The sequence below is a fragment of the Phyllobates terribilis genome, unplaced genomic scaffold (assembly GCF_046119375.1).
Source record: "Phyllobates terribilis strain yellow unplaced genomic scaffold, ASM4611937v1 Scaffold_3__8_contigs__length_932513732, whole genome shotgun sequence".
NCBI classification, from domain to species: domain Eukaryota; kingdom Metazoa; phylum Chordata; class Amphibia; order Anura; family Dendrobatidae; genus Phyllobates; species Phyllobates terribilis.
In genome coordinates this window covers 190,392,143-190,413,667 of record NW_027362763.1, presented here as the reverse complement: position 1 = coordinate 190,413,667, position 21,525 = coordinate 190,392,143, and the positions used below count along the sequence as shown (strand labels likewise).

Genomic DNA, 21,525 nt, shown 5'->3' with positions numbered 1-21,525 from the left:
ATTTTCTGATCATACATTTCTTTTAAGCCAAAGTTAGATGGGACATTGTGATGACTATAAAAAAAAAACGTTCAGCCCTTGTTGTCAACTAGTTTGAAGTCCAGTCTGTGGTGCTTCTTGTGTTCTTCTGCCATGATGCTCAGTGGTCAGTCCTTCTTGTCTAATTTTTTTTTTTTTTTAAAAAAAAGCACAGTGGTTATGAAGCACTTTAAAATTGTGCCACGGTGTATCATAAAATCATAAACTGTTAGAGTTGGAAGGGATCTCCAGGGACATCGTGTCCAACCCCCTGCTAAATGCAGGATTCACTAAACCATTTCAGACAGATGTCTGTCCAGCCTCTGTTTGAAGACTTCCATTAAAGGAGAATTCACCACCTCTCTGGGCAGCCTGTTCCACTCATTGATCACCCTCACTGTCAAAAAGTTTTTTCTAATATCTAATCTGTATCTTCTCCCTTTCAGTTTTGTTCCATTGCCTCTCGTGTTTCCAAGTGAAAATGAGAATAAGGATGATCCCTCTACACTGTGACATCCCTTCAGATATTTGTAGATAGCTATTAAGTCTCCTCTTAGCCTTCATTTTTTGCAAGGTCAACATTTCCAGATCCTTTAACTGTTCCTCATAGGACATACTTTGCAGTCCGCTCACCATCCTGGTAGCTCTTCTCTGAACTTGCTCCAGTTTTTCAATGTCTTTTTTAAAATGTGGTGCCCAGAACTGGACACAGTATTCCAGAAGAGGCCTGACCAAGGGGGAGTAGAGGGGGATAATTACTTCACGTATCTAGACTCTATGCTTCTCTTAATACATCCCAGAACTGTGTTTGCCTTTTTTACTGCTGCATCACACGGTTGACTCATGTGCAGTCTGTGATCTATTAGTATACCCAAGTCTTTTTCACATGTGTTGCTTAGTTCTATTCCTCCCGTTCTGTAGATGTAATTTTCGTTTTTCTTGCCCAGAAATAGAATCTTGCATTTCTCCCTGTCGCTGCCCATTGTTCAAGCTTATCTAGATCCTTCTGAATCCTTTCTCTGTCTTCTCTAGTGTTAGCTATCCATCCTAGCTTCCATCGTCTGCAAATTTGATTAGTTTACCTTCAGTTCCCTTATCTTGATCATTTATAAAAATGTTGAACAACACTGGGGCCAAGACAGAGCCTTGTGGTACCACACTTGAAACACTCTTCCAATTGGATATGCAACCATTTATTACCACTCTTTGAGTACAATCACTTAGCCAGTTATGAATCCACCTAACCGTAGCCTTTTCAATCCGATACTAGGTCATTTTTTTAATAAGGATAGTATGAGATACTTTATCAAATCCTTTGCTGAAGTCGAGATATACTATATCTACCCCATTTCCGTGATACACCCAGTCAGTGATTCCATCATAGAAACAAATTAAATTAGTCTGGTATAATTTGCTTGCTACAAACCTATGCTGGCTCTGGTCAATTACTGTATTCTTATCCAAATACTTACATACATGCTGTTTAGTAATTTGTTCAAAGATCTTTCCTAGTATACAAGTAAGGCTCACTGAATTGTAATTTCCTGGCTCCATCTTCTTTCCTTTTTTGAAGATATGGACAACATTTGCCCTTCTCCAATCTTCTGGGACTTCTCCTGTTTTCCAGGAGTTTTCAAAGATTCTGAACAGTGGTTCTGCAACTTCCTCTGCTATCTCTTTCAGTATCCTAGGATGTAATTCATCTGGACCAGGAGATTTAAATTCATTTAAATTAGCTAAGTGTTTCCTCACCATCTCTCTGTTTATAGATAGTGTGGATTATTTAATTCCTTCAATAGCACCGTAAAGATCAGTTGATGTTACAATTGCTTTCTTGGAGAACACAGATGCAAAATTGGAATTTAAAAGTTCGGTCTTCTCAGCATCATTTTTGACCACTTTACCCTTTTCATCCTGTAAAAATCCTATAACATCTTTGACTTTTCTTTTGCTTTTGACATACTTCCAAAATCCTTTTGAATTGCTTTTGGTCTCCCTTGAAAGCCTCTCTTCAGTTCTGGCTTTAGCTCTTCTAAGGCTTGCCCTGCATTCCCTGCAGGCAGCATTCTATTCTTCTTTAGATATGCCCCCTCTTTCCATTTAATATACATTTCTTTCTTCCTTTTTAACAAGTGTTTAAGTTCTGTGTTTATCCATCCTGATCTCTTTAAATGCTTCCAATTCTTTCTTCTTTTTGGGATTGTTACTGATATTGCAGTGAGAATTTCATTTAGCAAAATCTCCCATCCTTCTTGGACATTTCTGTCCTGTAGAACATCCAGCCATTGGACCTTTCCTACCCTCTTTCTGAGTCCACTAAATTCTTCCCGTCTGAGTCCTCGCTGGTCTTCCTACTCTTGTATCGTGGTGTAGCGACTATAGCGACTGACATTGATTTGGATCATTTTTAAAAGGCAAAACTTTTTAACCAGTTGGTGACATCTCAATTTTCATTTTTTCACTATTCTTTTTTTCTCCTTGCTTCATATTTTTTTCAATAGGATTTTCCCCATAGAATTAGATGCAGAAAAACCTGCAGAAGACGTACTAAAACGCATGTGAACCACACTTGACTGTATCAATAAAGTTTTGTTAAAGCCAAATACCAGGAAGTATCAAAACAAAGCAGTTTTAATTAAAAGATCACCTACCAATCAGAGGCAAAAACCGCAGCGTCAAAGAAGCAATAAAATGGACTAAAAAAGCAGTGAAAAAAAAACTAATTTAACTAATAGCTACAGAAATGCTGCAGAAAATCTGCAACATAAAAACTGATTATATTGTAAGAATTTAGCCCTACCCCAAAAAAAAACAAAGACATTTTTTTTACTTCAATCAACATATTATGAGAGCAATTATTATTATTATTACGGTTTTGTTAGACGAGGGCTTGGTTTTCTTGCAGGGTGAGCTGCAGTTTTTGTTGGTACCATTTTTAATTTCTTTTTATTAATTAATTTGTTTGGGAAAAGGCGATGTGACCAAACAACAGCAATTTTGCAATTTTTTTATGTTTTGACATTCACTGTATGCAATAAATATTTGGATATTTTATTAGTTCGGGCAGATTTGCACATGTAGCAATACCTAATATGTACAGTGTATATATATATATATATATATATATATATATATATATATATATATATACATACAGTACAGACCAAAAGTTTGGACACACCTTCTCATTTAAAGATTTTTTTGTATTGTCATGACTATGAAAATTGTACATTCACACTGAAGGCATCAAAACTTTGAATTAACACATGTGGAATTATATACTTAACAAAAAAGTGTGAAACAACTGAAAATATGTCTTATATTCTAGGTTCTTCAAAGTAGCCACCTTTTGCTTTGATGACTGCTTTGCACACTCTTGGCATTCTCTTAATGAGCTTCAAGAGGTAGTCACCGGAAATGGTTTTCACTTCACAGGTGTGAAGGTCTGTCAGGTTTAATAAGTGGGATTTCTTGCCTTATAAATGGGGTTGGGACCATCAGTTGTGTTGTGCAGAAGTCTGGTGGATACACAGCTGATAGTCCTACTGAATAGACTGTTAGAATTTGTATTATGGCAAGAAAAAAGCAGCTAAGTAAAGAAAAATGAGTGGCCATCATTACTTTAAGAAATGAAGGTCAGTCAGTCCGAAAAATTGGGAAAACTTTGAAAGTGTCCCCAAGTGCAGTTGCAAAAACCATCAAGCGCTACAAAGAAACTGGCTCACAAGAGGACTGCCCCAGGAAAGGAAGACCAAGAGTCACCTCTGCTTCTGAGGATAAGTTTATCCGAGTCACCAGCCTCAGAAATCGCAGGTTAACAGCAGCTCAGATTAGAGACCAGGTCAATGCCACACAGAGTTCTAGCAGCAGACACATCTCTACAACAACTGTTAAGAGGAGACTTTGTGCAGCAGGCCTTCATGGTAAAATAGCTGCTAGGAAACCACTGCTAAGGACAGGCAACAAGCAGAAGAGACTTGTTTGGGCTAAAGAACACAAGGAATGGACATTAGACCAGTGGAAATCTGTGCTTTGGTCTGATGAGTCCAAATTTGAGATCTTTGGTTCCAACCACCGTGTCTTTGTGCGACGCAGAAAAGGTGAACGGATGGACTCTACATGCCTGGTTCCCACCGTGAAGCATGGAGGAAGAGGTGTGATGGTGTGGGGGTGCTTTGCTGGTGACACTGTTGGAAAATTTGAAGGCATACTGAACCAGCATGGCTACCACAGCATCTTGCAGCGGCATGCTATTCCATCCGGTTTGCGTTTAGTTGGACCATCATTTATTTTTCAACAGGACAATGACCCCAAACAGGCTGTGTAAGGGCTATTTGACCAAGAAGGAGAGTGATGGGGTGCTACACCAGATGACCTGGCCTCCACAGTCACCAGACCAGAACCCAATCGAGATGGTTTGGGGTGAGCTGGACCGCAGAGTGAAGGCAAAAGGGCCAACAAGTGCTAAGCATCTCTGGGAACTCCTTCAAGATTGTTGGAAGACCATTTTTTCAGTTGTTTCACACTTTTTTGTTAAGTATATAATTCCACATGTGTTAATTCATAGTTTTGATGCCTTCAGTGTGAATGTACCATTTCCATAGTCATGAAAATCCAGAAAAATCTTTAAATGAGAAGGTGTGTCCAAACTTTTGGTCTCTACTGTATATATATATATATATATATATATATATATATATATATATATATATATATACATATTTATTTATTTTATTTTTTTTTAAGTAAGTGTGCACATCTACCATAGCTGTACGGGAATGTTGCCAAGGAGTTAAAGAATGAAGATAAGTGTCAAAGAAACATGATATCTTTTTTGAAGATAACAAAGTAATGTCAAAATATACTTACAAAATGTTAACCGACAAGCTCGAGATATTTAACAAGATAGAGTAAAGGGGGTATGAGAAAGAGTTCCAATACCAGAACCAGTTCTAAGACGTAGCACTATAGCCCATGGCTCCACCAGTAATCCACTCATTATTTCAGCCAAGCCATTGAGCTAATTTCGGTCTGTCTTTGAAATTCATCCAGCAAGAGCATGTGTGAAAAAAGGGTATGCTAACCCTAACGTGATCATTTACCATGATGTCTTCTATGCATAGCAAATCGCTGACCTCATTTACCCATACTGTAATGGTATAGTGACCGGTGAAAGTTTTTGTTCCATACTCATGTGTTGGGATTTGAGGCCTCAAGAAAGGTACAAAAGAAGTATGGATATACAGTAGTAGGGACTAATTTGTCTCATAGATATAGTCCTTCTATGTGAATGAACAAGTAACAATACTGTCACAAATGATATACCATAGTAGCTTAAAGTGGAGCAGTTGTCCACCACAATCAATCAGTTTCCAATTATGATTTTTAAGATGCTATATAGATTAGAGCAGTGGTCCCCAACCTTTTTTGCACCAGGGACCGGCTTGAAGCAAGATCATTTTTCCATGGCCCAGCAAGGAGGGGGTGGGGTGGGCGGGGCTTTGGTCATATGGGGGCGGGCGTAATGGAGGGATTTGGAGTTTAGTGCATACTTATCATATAGTGTAGACCAGCTCCCCGCCAGGAGCTATGCCAGGAGCCCCACATAATGTGCTGTGCCAGGAGCCGCATCACTGAGGCCCCATCACGCCCTGCAGCAGGACAGGGCAGCTGTCCTGACAGCTGCTGTTCAGCTGCATTTACTTCATCCCAGGGGCGGACACAGACTGTAGTGGGCCCCTGTGCAAGAAATTTTTGGGGCCCCCCCCATGTGCATCTCTCACCCCCCCATGTGCAGCTCACCCCCCGTGCATCTCTCATCCCCCTCCGTGCATCTCTCATCCCCCTCCATGCATCTCTCATCCCCCCGTGCATCTCTCATCCCCCCCGTGCATCTCTCATCCCCCCCGTGCATCTCTCATCCCCCCGTGCATCTCTCACCCCCCCGTGCATCTCTCATCTCTCCCCTCCCCCCATGTGCATCTCTCATCTCTCCCCTCCCCCCATGTGCATCTCTCATCTCTCCCCTCCCCCCCATGTGGATCTCTCATCTCTCCCCTCCCCCCCATGTGGATCTCTCATCTCTCCCCTCCCCCATGTGCATCTCTCATCTCTCCCCTCCCCCCATGTGCATCTCCCATTCCCCCCACTCCTAGTTAATTGTATTTAAAAAAAAATAAAACTTGTTATACTTACCCCCATGCGATCCCTGCAGAATCCTGGCGCTCGTCCAAATCGCTGACACCAGGTTCTCCTGCCTTCCGGTCATGTGACGGCGCCGTCACATGACCGGAAGTCAGAGGAATTATGAGATGTCCTGGACCCGGCGCTTTTCATGGGGCCGGGGGCCCCATGAGGAGAGAGACGCACAAGAGGGGGGCTCCGAGGGGGCTCCTACCGGCCGGGCCCCATACTGGAGTCAGGGCAGTCATGCCCTGATGGCGGCCCTGCTGGAGGCTGGAGGGGCCCCCTCTCCCTCGGGGCCCCCGTTCAATGAACCGGCTGCAAGGGCGGTAGTTCCGCCCCTGCTTCATCCTGCTTCAGGACCTGTGGTGACATCACAGTTATGTACCTTGATGTCATCACAGGTCCTCTACAGGTCTACCCTGCGGGAGTCTAGAACAGCGGGCAGCATCCACCCCACACAGTGTGCTCTGAGCCACCGCAGACCAGAGCACACTGTCAATGTTTAGTGATTGTCTGTGGCGGTGCCGCGGACCGGCTGAAAAACCCCAACGGCCCGGTCCTGGTCCGCGGACCGGCGGTTGGGGACCTCTGGATTAGAGCGCCAGTGATACATAAAGTTATCACATTTTTCATCCAATAGGGGACACCTTACTATAAGATTTACCCCAGATTTAAACATCAGAAAAAAACATTTTCTACTAATTAAACTTTGCCTGGTGGTGTAATTAAGCAAAGAAGGCAATAAGCAGATGGGTCAATATCGCCGGGTGTAGCGCTGGCGTCCCTGCCCTCTGCTAGGCAGGGACGCTGCTCCCCTCACCGCTCTGCTCCGTGCCCGGCGTCCTCTCTCCGCTCTGCTGTCAGCGCGCGCTCCTTCCCGGCGTCCTCCTCCCGCTCTGCTCTCAGCGCGCGCTCCTTCCCGGCCCCTGTGCTTAGGGCGCGCGCGCGCGCGCTCCCCTCCTCTTAAAGGGGCCGCGCGCGCCGTCCTAAGGAATCCCCGGCCAATGGCCGGAGGACTTCATCATATATAAGGCACCTCCTCCAAAGTGGAGGTGCCCGAGCAATGTTGTTTGCACCTGTGTCTCACCTGTGCTTCAGCCCTCAGGTCCCGTTGCCAGTTACCTGCCAGTTTCCTGCCAGTTTCCTGCTAGTTACCTGCCTGATTCCTGCCTGAATACTTGTTACCTGTCTGCCAGTCTGAGGTCCGACGGTCTGCCTTACTACTCCTGTCAGTCTGTCTAAAGGACCAGCCTGCCCGCTCACCTGGGAGCGCATATCAGCTACCTGCCTGCTTGCCTGAGGTCCGACGGTCTGCCTTACTACTCCGGTCAGTCTGTCTATGGACCAGCTTGCCCGCTCACCTGGGAGCGCTTCTCCGTTATCTGCCTGCTTGCCAGCCCGGAGGCTCCGTTGTCACGTGCTGTGACCACCAGCTATCTCAGAGACTCTTGCCCGCTCACCTGGGAGCGCATCTCCGTTACCTGCCTGCTTGCCAGCCCGGAGGTCCCGTTGTCACGTGCGGTGACCACCAGCTATTCCAGAGACTCTTGCCCGCTCACCTGGGAGCGCTTCTCCGTTACCTACCTGCCTGCCAGCCCGGAGGTTCCGCCGTCACGTGCCGTGACCACCTGCTATTCCAGAGACTCTCGCTTGCTCACCTGGGAGCACACATCTACCATCTGCCTGCTAGCCTACCCGGAGGCTCCGCCATCACAGGTCGTACCTACCCCTTACCCAGAGACTGCCCTGATCACTTGCCGTAACTCCCTGTCCGTTCACCCAGAGACTGCCACCCGCTCCCTTACAAGGGCCGCCCCCTTGTATAGTAGCTCAGAGGTTCCGCCTCCCGGACCCGTTACAGTTTGCTCGGGCCATGGAACCCGGTGGCACCCAAGCTCCCTCGCTCTCGGACCTCTGTCTTGAACTGTCCCGTCAGAGGTCCCAACAGGAGGCCATCCTGGGTCACCTGCGGAATGTTAATACTCGCCTGAACACTCTGTCTGATCCACCAACAACCTCCGCCAGTGCCATATCTTGCAATCCGGCAGCTCCGCTGCCCACTAATACTATGGTATCCTACCCCGGACCCCGGCTTTCTGCACCTCCTCGCTTCGGAGGTGACCCCGTCCAGGCTCGGGGCTTCATAAATCAGTGCACCCTGCACTTTGAACTTTTGTCCCATCAGTTTAATTCCGACCGGGCCAAAATTGCCTTTATCATGTCCCATCTCACCGGGGAGGCCCTGGCCTGGCTAAATCCTCTATGGGAGAGAGGAGACCCCCTGGTGTCCAACTTGCCTGCTTTTCTCTCGGCTTTCCGGAAAGTCTTCGACGAACCCGGACGGAAGACCTCATCCGCATCCTCTCTGCTACGCCTCCGTCAGGAGGGTCTCACTGTGGGCCAATATGCCATACGGTTCCGCACCCTTGCCTCGGAGCTGGCCTGGGATAACGACGCTCTGGTTTCCGTCTTCTGGGAGGGTCTGTCCGGTCGTATTAAAGATGAACTTGCTGGTCGGGACATTCCTACCTCTCTCGATGATCTAATAACCCTTGCCACCCGGATTGACCTACGGTTCCAGGAGCGTGCCAAAGAGGTCACCCGTGAGAGAAGGATTCCACGTTTAGCTCCTACTTTCCAGAAACCCGTCATTCCCTCCATCTCTCCCCAGGTACACTCTCCTGAGCCTATGCAGGTCGACCAGACCAAGATGGTCAAAACCCGTCAGGACTCACGCCGTGCCGAGGGGAGCTGCTTCTACTGTGGCAGTAAGGAGCACCGGATCCGTGCCTGCCCGGAGAGGTCGGGAAATGCCTGTGTCTAGGTTCGCTCAGAGAGGTCCACCTAGACAAGAATAAATCCTCTCCATCCCTGCTGTTGTCAGTTTCGATCATCTACGGGGAGAACCGTTATTTCGAACTAGCCCAACTTGACTCTGGAGCAGCCGGGAACCTTATTTCACAGTCCCTGGTTGAGAAATACCGCATCCCCACCAAACCTCTGGCTGTACCCTTGTCTGTCGCTGCCGTGGATGGGGGCCTCTTACCTCGCCCCATTCAACTCATCACCGAATCCATTACCCTGCAGGTGGGAATGCTGCATTCTGAAAGTATCTCCTTTCATGTTCTGCCTGGACTCTCTCACGCCCTCTTGCTAGGTCTGCCCTGGCTCCAGAGACATGCACCCGTGCTAGACTGGCAAACCGGAGAGGTCCTTCGCTGGGGACAAGACTGTCATAAAACCTGCCTGGTTCCCGTCCATCCCGTCCGTCCCTCTCCTACCCCAGCTAATCTACCTGGACTTCCGATTCCTTATTGGTCTTATGCAGATGTCTTTAATAAAAAGGAGGCAGAGACATTACCACCACATAGACCATACGACTGTCCCATCGATCTGCTACCCGGTACTACTCCTCCCCGTGGGCGTATCTATCCTTTATCCGCTGCTGAGACCCGGTCAATGTCCGAATATATTGAGGAGAATCTGGCCAGAGGATTCATCCGGAAATCTACCTCCCCGGCGGGAGCAGGCTTCTTTTTCGTCAAAAAGAAGGACGGCTCTCTCCGTCCCTGTATAGACTATAGAGGCCTAAACCTGATCACGGTGAAGAATAAGTACCCCCTTCCGCTCATTCCAGAATTATTTGATCGCCTGAGGGGGGCTAGGATCTTCACCAAACTGGACCTTCGTGGGGCGTACAACCTGGTTCGTATTCGTCAGGGGGATGAATGGAAGACGGCATTCAACACCCGGGACGGCCACTATGAATACCTGGTAATGCCCTTTGGTCTCTGTAACGCTCCTGCCATCTTTCAAGAGTTGGTCAATGACATCTTCCGGGACCTTCTCTACTCCTGCGTAGTGGTGTACCTGGACGACATCTTGGTCTTCTCTCCGGATCTCCAGACTCACCGGAGGGACGTTCGTCAGGTCCTGCTCAGGCTAAGGCAGAACCATCTCTACGCTAAATTTGAGAAGTGCCTCTTTGAGCAGACCTCGCTTCCGTTTCTGGGCTACATTATCTCTCAGACCAGCCTACAAATGGATCCTGAGAAACTGTCTGCCATCGAGAAATGGCCCCGACCGGAGGGGTTGAAGGCCATTCAGCGATTCCTGGGCTTCGCCAACTACTACCGCCTCTTCATACCACACTTCTCTTCCCGGACGGCCCCAATTTCTGCGCTCACCCGTAAAGGTACTAATCCCAAAGAGTGGCCACCCGAAGCAGAGGAGGCCTTTCTTTCCCTTAAACAGGCCTTCTCTTCCGCCCCGGTGCTGCATCGCCCAGATGGCAACAAACAGTTCTTCCTGGAAGTTGACGCCTCCTCCTCTGGAGCCGGAGCGGTACTTACTCAAAAATCATCTTCCGGGAGGATGGTAACTTGTGGCTTCTTCTCTAAACTCTTCTCCTCCTCTGAGCGCAACTATTCCATAGGAGACCGAGAGTTATTGGCCATCAAACTGGCATTGGAGGAGTGGCGTTACCTGCTCGAGGGGGCTCTTCACCCGGTAATAATTTACACTGACCACAAGAACTTGGCTTACCTCCAGCATGCCCAGAGACTTAACCCGCGCCAAGCCCGGTGGTCCTTGTTTTTTGCTCGTTTTGATTTTGTCCTTCATTTTCGCCCGGCTGACAAAAACGTCAAGGCGGACGCCTTGTCTCGGTCCTTTCTGGTGTCTGATCTCGAGGAGGATCCGAAACATATCATCGATCCCGCCAGAGTAATGCAGGTGGCTCCCGTGAGTCTAAATCGTCTTCCTCCTGGTAAGACGTTCGTACCAGTACCTGATCGGGAGAAGATCCTACACTGGGGTCATTCGTCTAAACTAGCTGGCCACGCCGGTCAGAAAAAGACCCTCCAGCTTATTACCCGGCACTACTGGTGGCCTAACCTGCACAAGGATGTAATAGACTTTGTTTCTGCCTGTGTGTCCTGCGCCCGCAACAAAGTTCCGAGACACCTGCCGGCCGGCCGCCTCCTACCTCTGCCAGTACCTGCTGCCCCCTGGCAGCATATAGCGATGGACTTCATTACTGATCTACCCGTCTCTGCCGGTTGTACGGTCATTTGGGTGGTCGCTGACCGCTTCTCCAAGATGGCTCACTTCATTCCACTGCCAGGTCTTCCGTCTGCACCCGAGCTGGCTAAAGACTTTATCCGCCACATCTTCCGTCTTCATGGCCTGCCCCGTCACATCGTGTCGGATCGTGGGGTACAGTTCACTTCCCGTTTCTGGAGAGCCACTTGTAAATTGCTGGACGTCACCCTGGACTTCTCCTCCGCTTACCACCCACAGTCTAATGGTCAAGTGGAGCGGATCAATCAGAACCTGACCAGTTACCTTCGGCACTTCGTTAATGCCCACCATTCTGACTGGGTGGATCTCCTGCCATGGGCCGAATTCTCGTACAACAATCACGAGAGCGAGTCTTCCTCCAAATCCCCGTTTTTTGTAGTCTACGGTCAGCATCCTCGGATCCCGTTTCCCGTCTCCACCTCGGCGGACAATCCGGCTGCGGAATCTCTTGTTAACAAATTTTCCTCCATATGGGAGAGTACCCGGTCCGCACTCCTTCTGTCATCCGAGCGTATGAAAAGACACGCTGACAAAAAACGTCTGGACCCTCCTCAATTCCGCCCTGGGGATAAAGTCTGGCTCTCGTCCAAATATGTCCGGCTCAAGATCCCTTCCTATAAGTTAGGGCCTCGGTTCATCGGCCCACTGGAGGTCATCAGTCAGATCAACCCGGTGGCCTATAAATTGAAACTCCCGGCCAACTTACGGATCCCTAACTCCTTCCATGTGTCTCTCCTCAAACCTGTGGTGCTTAACTCTTTTTCCAAGTCTACAGGTACGCCTCCTGCTCCGGTTTCTGCTGAGGACGAGTTTGAGGTAGAGAACATTCTTGCCACCAAAAGGGTAAGAGGAAAGACCTTTTTTCTGGTAGATTGGAAGGGGTTTGGTCCTGAGGAGAGAACGTGGGAGCCCCGGGAGAACATCCATGCCCCTCTCATCCTAGCTAAATTTCTGTCTGGCCTAAAAAAGGGGGGGCCTAAAGGGGGGGGTACTGTAGCGCTGGCGTCCCTGCCCTCTGCTAGGCAGGGACGCTGCTCCCCTCACCGCTCTGCTCCGTGCCCGGCGTCCTCTCTCCGCTCTGCTGTCAGCGCGCGCTCCTTCCCGGCGTCCTCCTCCCGCTCTGCTCTCAGCGCGCGCTCCTTCCCGGCCCCTGTGCTTAGGGCGCGCGCGCGCGCGCTCCCCTCCTCTTAAAGGGGCCGCGCGCGCCGTCCTAAGGAATCCCCGGCCAATGGCCGGAGGACTTCATCATATATAAGGCACCTCCTCCAAAGTGGAGGTGCCCGAGCAATGTTGTTTGCACCTGTGTCTCACCTGTGCTTCAGCCCTCAGGTCCCGTTGCCAGTTACCTGCCAGTTTCCTGCCAGTTTCCTGCTAGTTACCTGCCTGATTCCTGCCTGAATACTTGTTACCTGTCTGCCAGTCTGAGGTCCGACGGTCTGCCTTACTACTCCTGTCAGTCTGTCTAAAGGACCAGCCTGCCCGCTCACCTGGGAGCGCATATCAGCTACCTGCCTGCTTGCCTGAGGTCCGACGGTCTGCCTTACTACTCCGGTCAGTCTGTCTATGGACCAGCTTGCCCGCTCACCTGGGAGCGCTTCTCCGTTATCTGCCTGCTTGCCAGCCCGGAGGCTCCGTTGTCACGTGCTGTGACCACCAGCTATCTCAGAGACTCTTGCCCGCTCACCTGGGAGCGCATCTCCGTTACCTGCCTGCTTGCCAGCCCGGAGGTCCCGTTGTCACGTGCGGTGACCACCAGCTATTCCAGAGACTCTTGCCCGCTCACCTGGGAGCGCTTCTCCGTTACCTACCTGCCTGCCAGCCCGGAGGTTCCGCCGTCACGTGCCGTGACCACCTGCTATTCCAGAGACTCTCGCTTGCTCACCTGGGAGCACACATCTACCATCTGCCTGCTAGCCTACCCGGAGGCTCCGCCATCACAGGTCGTACCTACCCCTTACCCAGAGACTGCCCTGATCACTTGCCGTAACTCCCTGTCCGTTCACCCAGAGACTGCCACCCGCTCCCTTACAAGGGCCGCCCCCTTGTATAGTAGCTCAGAGGTTCCGCCTCCCGGACCCGTTACACCGGGGTTCAATAAGCTGCTCCAAGGAGATCTATTTGGAGGTAATACTTAACCAGGTTAACAGGCAGCTCCTGTTATGTTTTTCTAAAGGCTCCGGGACTATAATACACACTTTTTAGAAAGATTCTTTATTACTAAAAAGTGCATCTTATAGTCAGAAAAATATGATAAATCTGAGACATGAATGTGGCTGCTGGAGCAATCATCTGATTGCACTGGGTCCTACTCCTGGGCATACCTGGCAGAACGCTCATTTAGACCATGGGAAGTCGCAGCCAACCATCTGGTATTATATGGCAGCCTTATAGATAAGGGCTGTGCATGAAATACAAGTTCACCCTAGTAAGGCATATGGTCAGAGCTTGTGGTCAGGAAAAAAACACTTTAAGTGATATGAGCACAAGATGTATTTAAAGGGCATCTGTCAGTAACATCAACCACCCACTCCCGTCCCTAAACCGCATATTATGGGTATTTAGGTCTTTGAAAGCTAAATCCATTGACACCTTTATATCCTCTCTGTTGCTTCATCCCCTAAAAACAGTGTTTTAATTCACATGCAAATTAAGTGTTAAGTGCTCTGGGTTGACAGAACACTTCCTGAGCCACTGCCTGCCCAGACTGTATCCTCACCTACCACCAGACTATTTAGCTTGATTGATAGCTCACTGTCAGGCACCAGACAAGGAAATCATATCAATCAAGCTTTAGAGGCTGGTGTTGGGCCAGAAAACAACCTGGGGAGGCAGAGCCTCGGGAAGTGCTCTATCACACCCAGAGCACTTAACGCCTCGTTTGCAAATGAACTAAAACACTGATTTCAAGGGAATGCAGCAACAGATACAAAATGTGGTGTTGATGGATTTAACGTTCAAAGACCTGCATGGTCATATATGCGTAGTTTCTTTTGTGGGGAGGGGGTGATCTCACTGATAAATTCTATTTATAGCTTTGTAAAATATATATTATTCAGTAATGCTGCACCTTAGATCAGATCTTGGGAACAATGGGTGCAGGGAAAAAAGTTTCTTTACATATTTCAAGTCCAAAGAGATACACAGCTAGTGAGCAGATATGCACATATGGCAAATTTACTGATTTTACACAAAAGTGGGTATCATTAGGCAAATGATTGTATCTGGCTTTTCGATAACTGCCATGGAAGAAAACAGTCAGTAAATTAAATAAATTATATACGCTCGAGACAGCTTGTTCCGAGAAGACAGGAAGTGGGACAGTCATATTTTGCAAGGCTGATCTCAGCAATCTGGGTGTATGCCAAATTTGCAGATTCACTTACTGCGGCCTGTATCAATTGGTTGCAGGCCTGTGATTCTATATTCTCACTTTAAGGCATTGCTTTTTCTGTGTAGAGCTGGAATATGGTGGCATTACACAGGGCCACTGGTTAAAAGGTAATTCAGCATCTTAAGGTTTGATGTCTTAAACTTTGGAAATCAATATAACATAATAATTGCTTCATTTGTCGGCCGGCAGCAGATATTTTTTTGTTCAGTTCCTACAAACCAAAGTGATGTCTGTCTTAAAGGAGATCTTTTATAGGGATCCATAAAAACATTACAAATACTAAAAAACCTTTTAACCCCTTCCTGTAGCAGCCATTTTTTCCAATTTTATTAACATATCCCCTTTTTTGTTTTTGGCTTTGTACAAAATTCATCAAGCTGTTTGAGTAACATAACAATGTTGCTGTTATTTCCAACAAATTTATCAGAATGTCACACGTGGTTTGATATTCATGTGCAAAATGGTTTATAAATATTTACCATAGCAGATTTGACATTATTTTGAAATAAAATGCAGTAAAAATAGGCATAAATACAATAATAAATGTGGGTCCTAGCTACCAATATTTAAGCTTCGTAGGAATAAGATATTGCTGTATTTGGTGATTTGGAAGCTTATCTAGCTGCAGATAGTCTAAGTCCACAGATATTACAAATAGCATTTTAAATAGAGAAAAACATTGCCACTGTTACAAATATCATTCTTGTGCATTACCCCTTCCTATATAATTCTGGGAAAACGGTTAGTGTTCCTGCACACCATTAGGTAATGCGGCAACAGAAAGCAAAAAAGCTAAATTGTGACCTCCGTATAAGTGGGTCAGTGTATCTTCAAAAAGGCAGGTCTTGTGGGATGTTCCCAGTGTGTAGTGGTTATTCATTACCAAAGTTGGTCCAAGAAAGGGCAACAGTTAAACCAGCAGGAGAGTCAAAGGCATCTAAGGTTCCTTGATGAGCTAGCCTGTCTGGTTCGATCCCACATAACAGCTATTTATTATTATTTAACGGCCTTCAGCTTGATCTCGATTGATCTTGTGCAAGCATAGATAGGTCCACCAGGGTCTTCTCCGCCGATATCTTGATTGTATCAAGCCATCGGGTTGTGATCTTCCTCTTCGCCTCATTCCTTTTATTCTTCCGACCATGATGATCTCCAGGGATAGCTCTCTTCGTATGATGTGTCCAAAGTAAGCAAGTCTTAGCTTGGTGATCCTTGCTTCTACTGACATGTCTGGCTTGATTTGTTCCAAAATTGATTTGTCTGTTCTTCTTGCCATCCATGGTATTAATAACATCCTTCTACAGCACCACATTTCGAAGGCGTTGATTCTTCTTTTGTCTTGCTTCTTTATCGTCCAGGTTTCGCATCCGTATGTCACTACAGAAAAGACCAGACTATGTACGAGCCTACTATAGCATAAATTGCTGTAAAAGTTGATGTTGACTAAGATAGAATGGGATTTTCCCCTAGGCACATAGTTATATGGTTATATTTAAGCTGATGGTGTTTTGGTGTATATATAATAGGAAAGGGCCAGAACACACAATGCATCACGGCTTGATCCCTGTCCGGTTCCGATAGTGCCTACAATGGCATGTGATCATTAGAACTAGACCATGGAGCAGTAGAAGAAGGTGGCCTCATTTGATGAATCCAATATCCTTACATAATATGGACGGTTAGGAGTAATGTCATAGCATACATGGGTAAGAGATGGCACCAGGATGCACTGCGGGAAGATATTGGTGGATATAGTGATATAGTGTGTGGTGCTCTAGGCAAAGTTACCTGGAAAAATTGGGCCCTTGCAGGTTTGGCAACCAACACCTATCAAAACACTTCTGTAGACCCTGCACAGCCCTTCATGCCAACAGTATTCCCTCATGACAGTGCCCTCTTTCAGTAGGATATTACTGTACTTCTCACCACATTGCAAACATTGGTCATAAATGATTCACAGAATATGGCAAAGAGTTCTAGGTGTTGACTTGACTTCCATATTCCCCTAGATCACAATCTGATTGAGCAACTATGGGATGTTCTGGGAAAATAAGTCCAAACCATGGAGGGCACACCTTACAACGTTCCATAGGATAGGTGATAATTGTATGATCTGAGTGCCTGATCGCTGGAACTCTTAGCTGACACTAGAATTGGACCGCAGCCCTCCTCTTTGAATGTCGTAACGTGCATGTGAGTCAACTGCACCATTTGTTGCCTATGAGATTGGCGTAGATTGCCAAGTACAGAGCTCTAGTGCTGACATCTTGGCACCAGATACCATGACACCTTCAGATGTATTCCGAAGTCCATGCTTCGATGGGTCAGATAAGTTTTGGCGGCATAAAGAGAAATTATACAATACAAGGCGGGTGGATTAAATATTATAGTTAATCGGTGTACAATAAATTGTGAGCTTATTACTGGACAGTGGATATAATGAAAATATAATCACAATATAATGATAAGTGACATTAGTAATTCCTAGGCTATTTATTGTCAAAAATCAGTCTGTGAATGTCTCGCTCCTCCCGATCCCCAATGACAGAGACTCTGTGATGGAAATGAAATGCTATATTCTTCTTTATAAGACTTTTATATCCCATAAAGAAGAATATAGCATTTCATTTACATCATTGTGGACTGGGAGGAGCGTAGCATTCACTTCACAATGAAAAACTACTGATTTCATCAATGGACCCCAGTAGGAATTAGTCTAAAGGTCGCCAGAAGCAAACTCCCATTACCTGTAATCCGGCTGTCGCAGAAACACAACAGGTGACGGCCGCTATTGTGGAGATGGGGGAAACTAATGTACCTACATTCATTTTGTGCCATCAGATGTTGCCATATGAAGCACTTTTCTCTAATTTTTACAGTATTTTTTTAAGAATTAATAATTCCTAATCATACAATTCATCATGAATCCCAGGAGCCTAGCTACAGTGCATTGTGAAAGCATTTGGCCCCTTTGAACTTTTCTACCTTTTGCCACATTTCTGGCTTCAAAGATAAAGATATAAAATTCTAATTTTTTTGGGAAGAATCAACAACAAGTGGGACACAATCATGAAGTGGAACGAAATTTATTGGATATTTTAAACTTTTTTAACAAATTAAAAACTGAAAAGTGGGGAGTGCAATATTATTCGGCCCCCTTGAGTTAATACTTTGTAGCGCCATCTTTTGCTGCGATTAAAGCTGCAAGTCGCTTGGGGTATGTCTCTATCAATTTTGCACATCGAGAGGCTGAAATTCTTGCCCATTCTTCCTTGCAAAACATCTCGAGCTCATTGAGGTTGGATGGAGGGCGTTTGTGAACAGCAGTTTTCAGCTCTTTCCACAGATTCTCGATTGGATTCAGGTCTGGACTTTGACTTGGCCATTCAAACACTTGGATACGTTTATTTTTGAACCATTCCATTGTAGATTTCGCTTTATGTTTGGGATCACTGTCTTGTTGGAAGATAAATCTCCATCCCAGTCTCAGGTCTTTTGCAGACTCCAACAGGTTTTCTTCCAGAATGGTCCAGTACTTGGCTCTGTCCATCTTCCCATCAATTTTAACCATCTTCCCTGTCCCTGCTGAAGAAAAGCAGGCCCAAACCATGATGCTGCCACCACCATGTTTGACAGTGGGGATGGTGTTTTGAGGGTGATGAGCTGTGTTGCTTTAACACCAAACATATCATTTTGCATTGTGGCCAAAAAGTTTGATTTTGGTTTCATCTGACCAGAGCACCTTATACCACATGTTTGGTGTGTCTCCCAGGTGGCTTGTGGCAAACTTCAAACAAGACTTTTTATGGATATCTTTGAGAAATGGCTTTCTTCTTGCCACTCTTCCATAAAGGCCAGATTTGTGCAGTGTACGACTGATTGTTGTCCTATGGACAGACTCTCCCACCTCAGCTGTTGATCTCTAAAGTTCATCCAGAGTGATCATGGGACTTTTGGCTGCATCTCTGATCAGTCTTCTCCTTGTTAAAGATGAAAGTTTAGAGGGACGGCCGGGTCTTGGTAGATTTGCAGTGGTCTGGTACTCCTTCCATTTCAATATGATCGCTTGCATAGTGTTCCTTGAGATGTTTAAAACTTGAGAAATCTTTTTGTATCCAAATCCGGCTTTTACAACAGTATCTCGGACCTGCTTGGTGTTTTCCTTGGTCTTCATGATGCTCTCTGCACTTGAAACAGAACCCTGAGACTATCACAGAGCAGGTGCATTTATACGGAGACTTGATTACACACAAGTGGATTCTATTTATCATCACCAGTCATTTAGGACAACATTGGATCATTCAGAGATCCGCACTGAGCTTCTGGAGTGAGTTTGCTGCACTGAAAGTAAAGGGGCCAAATAATATTGCACGCCCCACTTTTCCGTTTTTAATTTGTTAAAAAAGTTTAAAATATCCAATAAATTTCGTTCCACTTCACGATTGTGCCCCACTTGTTGTTAATTCTTCCCCAAAAAATTAGAATTTTATATCTTTATGTTTGAAGCCAGAAGTGTGGCAAAAGGTAGAAAAGTTCAAGGGGGCCAAATACTTTCACAACGCACTGTATAGGGAATAACGCCAAGTGTTGCAGCTGCACCTGAGCTAAAGCATCCCATTGGCCCACATGAGGGGACCAGTACTATTAAAGACCTATATTAATTAGGGGCCCTTTTGGAGATTTTGCAGTGGTGCCCAGTTTCAAATTACGCCACTGTCATACCTGAGCTATAATGCATGGGGACCATATAAGAGGATAATGCTATAATGCAGGGGTGGACATATCATTGGTGCAACCTGTGCAGTCGCACAGGGGCCCAAGAGGTAAGGGGGCCATGTTTGTCAGGCATTGTGCACCTGCATTAGCACCAGTCGATGGGACGCCATTGGTGCCGCTCACCTTCCAATGCAGAAAGTGGAGCAACACTTTACGTCCATGAGCTTTAAAGAGAATGTCCTGTGAAAACAAGCTATTACATATCTTCAGGAACGGTGATATATTATCGTTATTGATTGGTGGGGTCCGACCGCTGGGACCTGGACAGATCGGCAGAACGGGGAATATTTTATCCCTGAAGGGGCACTTTCATCCTCTTAGAATAGAGCAGGTCAGATGTCAGACCACCACCACTACATTCATTGCCAGAAAAAGCTGAGCCATAATGAATACAATGAGTGGATGTCGAGCAGTGATAAAAATGCCCCGTCCTGTCGATCGGTGCAAGTCCTAACGATCACTGCAGGTCCTGACGATTGGTGCAGGTCCTGATGATCGGAGCAGGTCCTGACGATCGGAGCAGGTCCTGACGATCGGTGCAGGTACTGACGATCGGTGCAGGTACTGACGATTGGTGCAGGTCCTGATGATCGGAGCCGGTCCTGACGATCGGAGCAGGTCCTGACGATCGGTGCAGGTCCTGACGATCGGTGCAGGTACTGACGATCGGTGCAGATCCTGACGATCGGTGCAGGTCCTGACGATCGGTACTGGTCCTGACGATCGGTACAGGTCTTGACGATCGGTACAGGTCCTGACGATCGGTACAGGTTCTGACGATCGGAGCAGGTCCTGACGATCGGTGCAGGTACTGACGATCGGTGCAGGTACTGACGATCGGTGCAGGTACTGACGATCGGTGCATGTACTGACGATCGGTGCAGGTCCTCACGATCGGTGCTGTTCTTGACGATCGGTGCAGGTCCTGACGATCGGTACTGGTCCTGACGATCGATGTAGGTCCTGACGATCAGTGCAGATCCTGACGATCGGTGCAGGTCCTGACGATCGGTACTGGTCCTGACGATCGGTACAGGTCTTGACGATCGGTACAGGTCCTGACGATCGGTACAGGTTCTGACGATCGGAGCAGGTCCTGACGATAGGTGCAGGTCCTGACGATAGGCGCAGGTCCTGACGATCGGTGCAGGTCCTGACGATCGGTACAGGTCCTGACGATTGGTGCTGGTCCTGACGGTCGGTACAGGTCCTGACGATTTGTACAGGTCCTGACGATCGGAGCAGGTCCTGACGATCGGTGCAGGTCCTGACGATCAGTGCGGGTCCCGGTGGTCGGACCCTTGTGATCAATAGGTTATCACCTTTTCTGTGAACAGGTGACAACGTGCTTTCACCTGACGAGCCCTAGAGCTTGGCAGCCTACGTGTAGGGGTTAATTCTCAAGTCCACGGCACAGCTGTAGGTAGATGGCAATGGTGCATTGGTTGTCGATAGCAACCAGCGCACTCCAGCTGTCGCTATTCATTAGACCTTGGCAAAGTGTCAGCTGTAACCCAATTAGTTGCTATGGGCAGCAGTTATCTATTACTTATACATTCGTTATCATACTTTTCCCACATTTTTGCAGCTGCTGTGGAACTACAAGTAGCAGAAGTCATTACAGTCTACTCCCAGCTATATAGAGGTGCCAGTTCCCAGTGACACTTCCCATAGGATTGTTATTGTATTTGGATAGATGTGGATGTCCTGACTCCGGAGCGTCACCGGCCACATCACTCTCCCCGCAGTGTGCATGTCACCGCCATTAGGTCATTGTGGAGCGAGGAGGAGCCGGCCATGCTCAGCAGTTTGTCCTGTGAGTGCCGGGCGCCACCTGGTGGCAGAACAGCGCGCAGCGCCCCATACTCAGCACTGCTTGTAAACATCCCGGCTGCACGGAGGTAAGGGCTGCCATGGCCTCACACTTTACATATGGATCAGAATTAATGCAAACTCAGGGCTGCAGGAAGCTTTACTGGTGGGGAAAGCTCTGGCTCCAGCCAGATCTGTGCTAGCAGCTGGGCCAGTGACTTCTGCACTGGTTACATCACACTTGTATTGTGTTTGGTGAG

The 21,525-nt window shown here is 47.1% G+C and overlaps 1 protein-coding gene across 7 annotated transcripts in view; it reads left to right on the top strand.

Moving 5' to 3' along the window:
• Positions 1 to 21,525, top strand: part of ZBTB38 (zinc finger and BTB domain containing 38) — a 50,504-nt gene that overhangs the window by 10,777 nt on the left and 18,202 nt on the right. Inside the window, exon 1 of one of the 7 annotated variants that reach the window (XM_073674394.1) lies at positions 21,207 to 21,354. The exons of 5 other annotated variants lie outside the window; for them this stretch is intronic. The gene's annotated coding sequence lies outside the window, so the exon portion shown is untranslated. Of the gene's footprint in view, positions 1 to 21,206; positions 21,355 to 21,398; positions 21,521 to 21,525 lie in introns of those variants that run through there. One more of the 7 variants, XM_073674397.1, reaches the window with a different exon arrangement.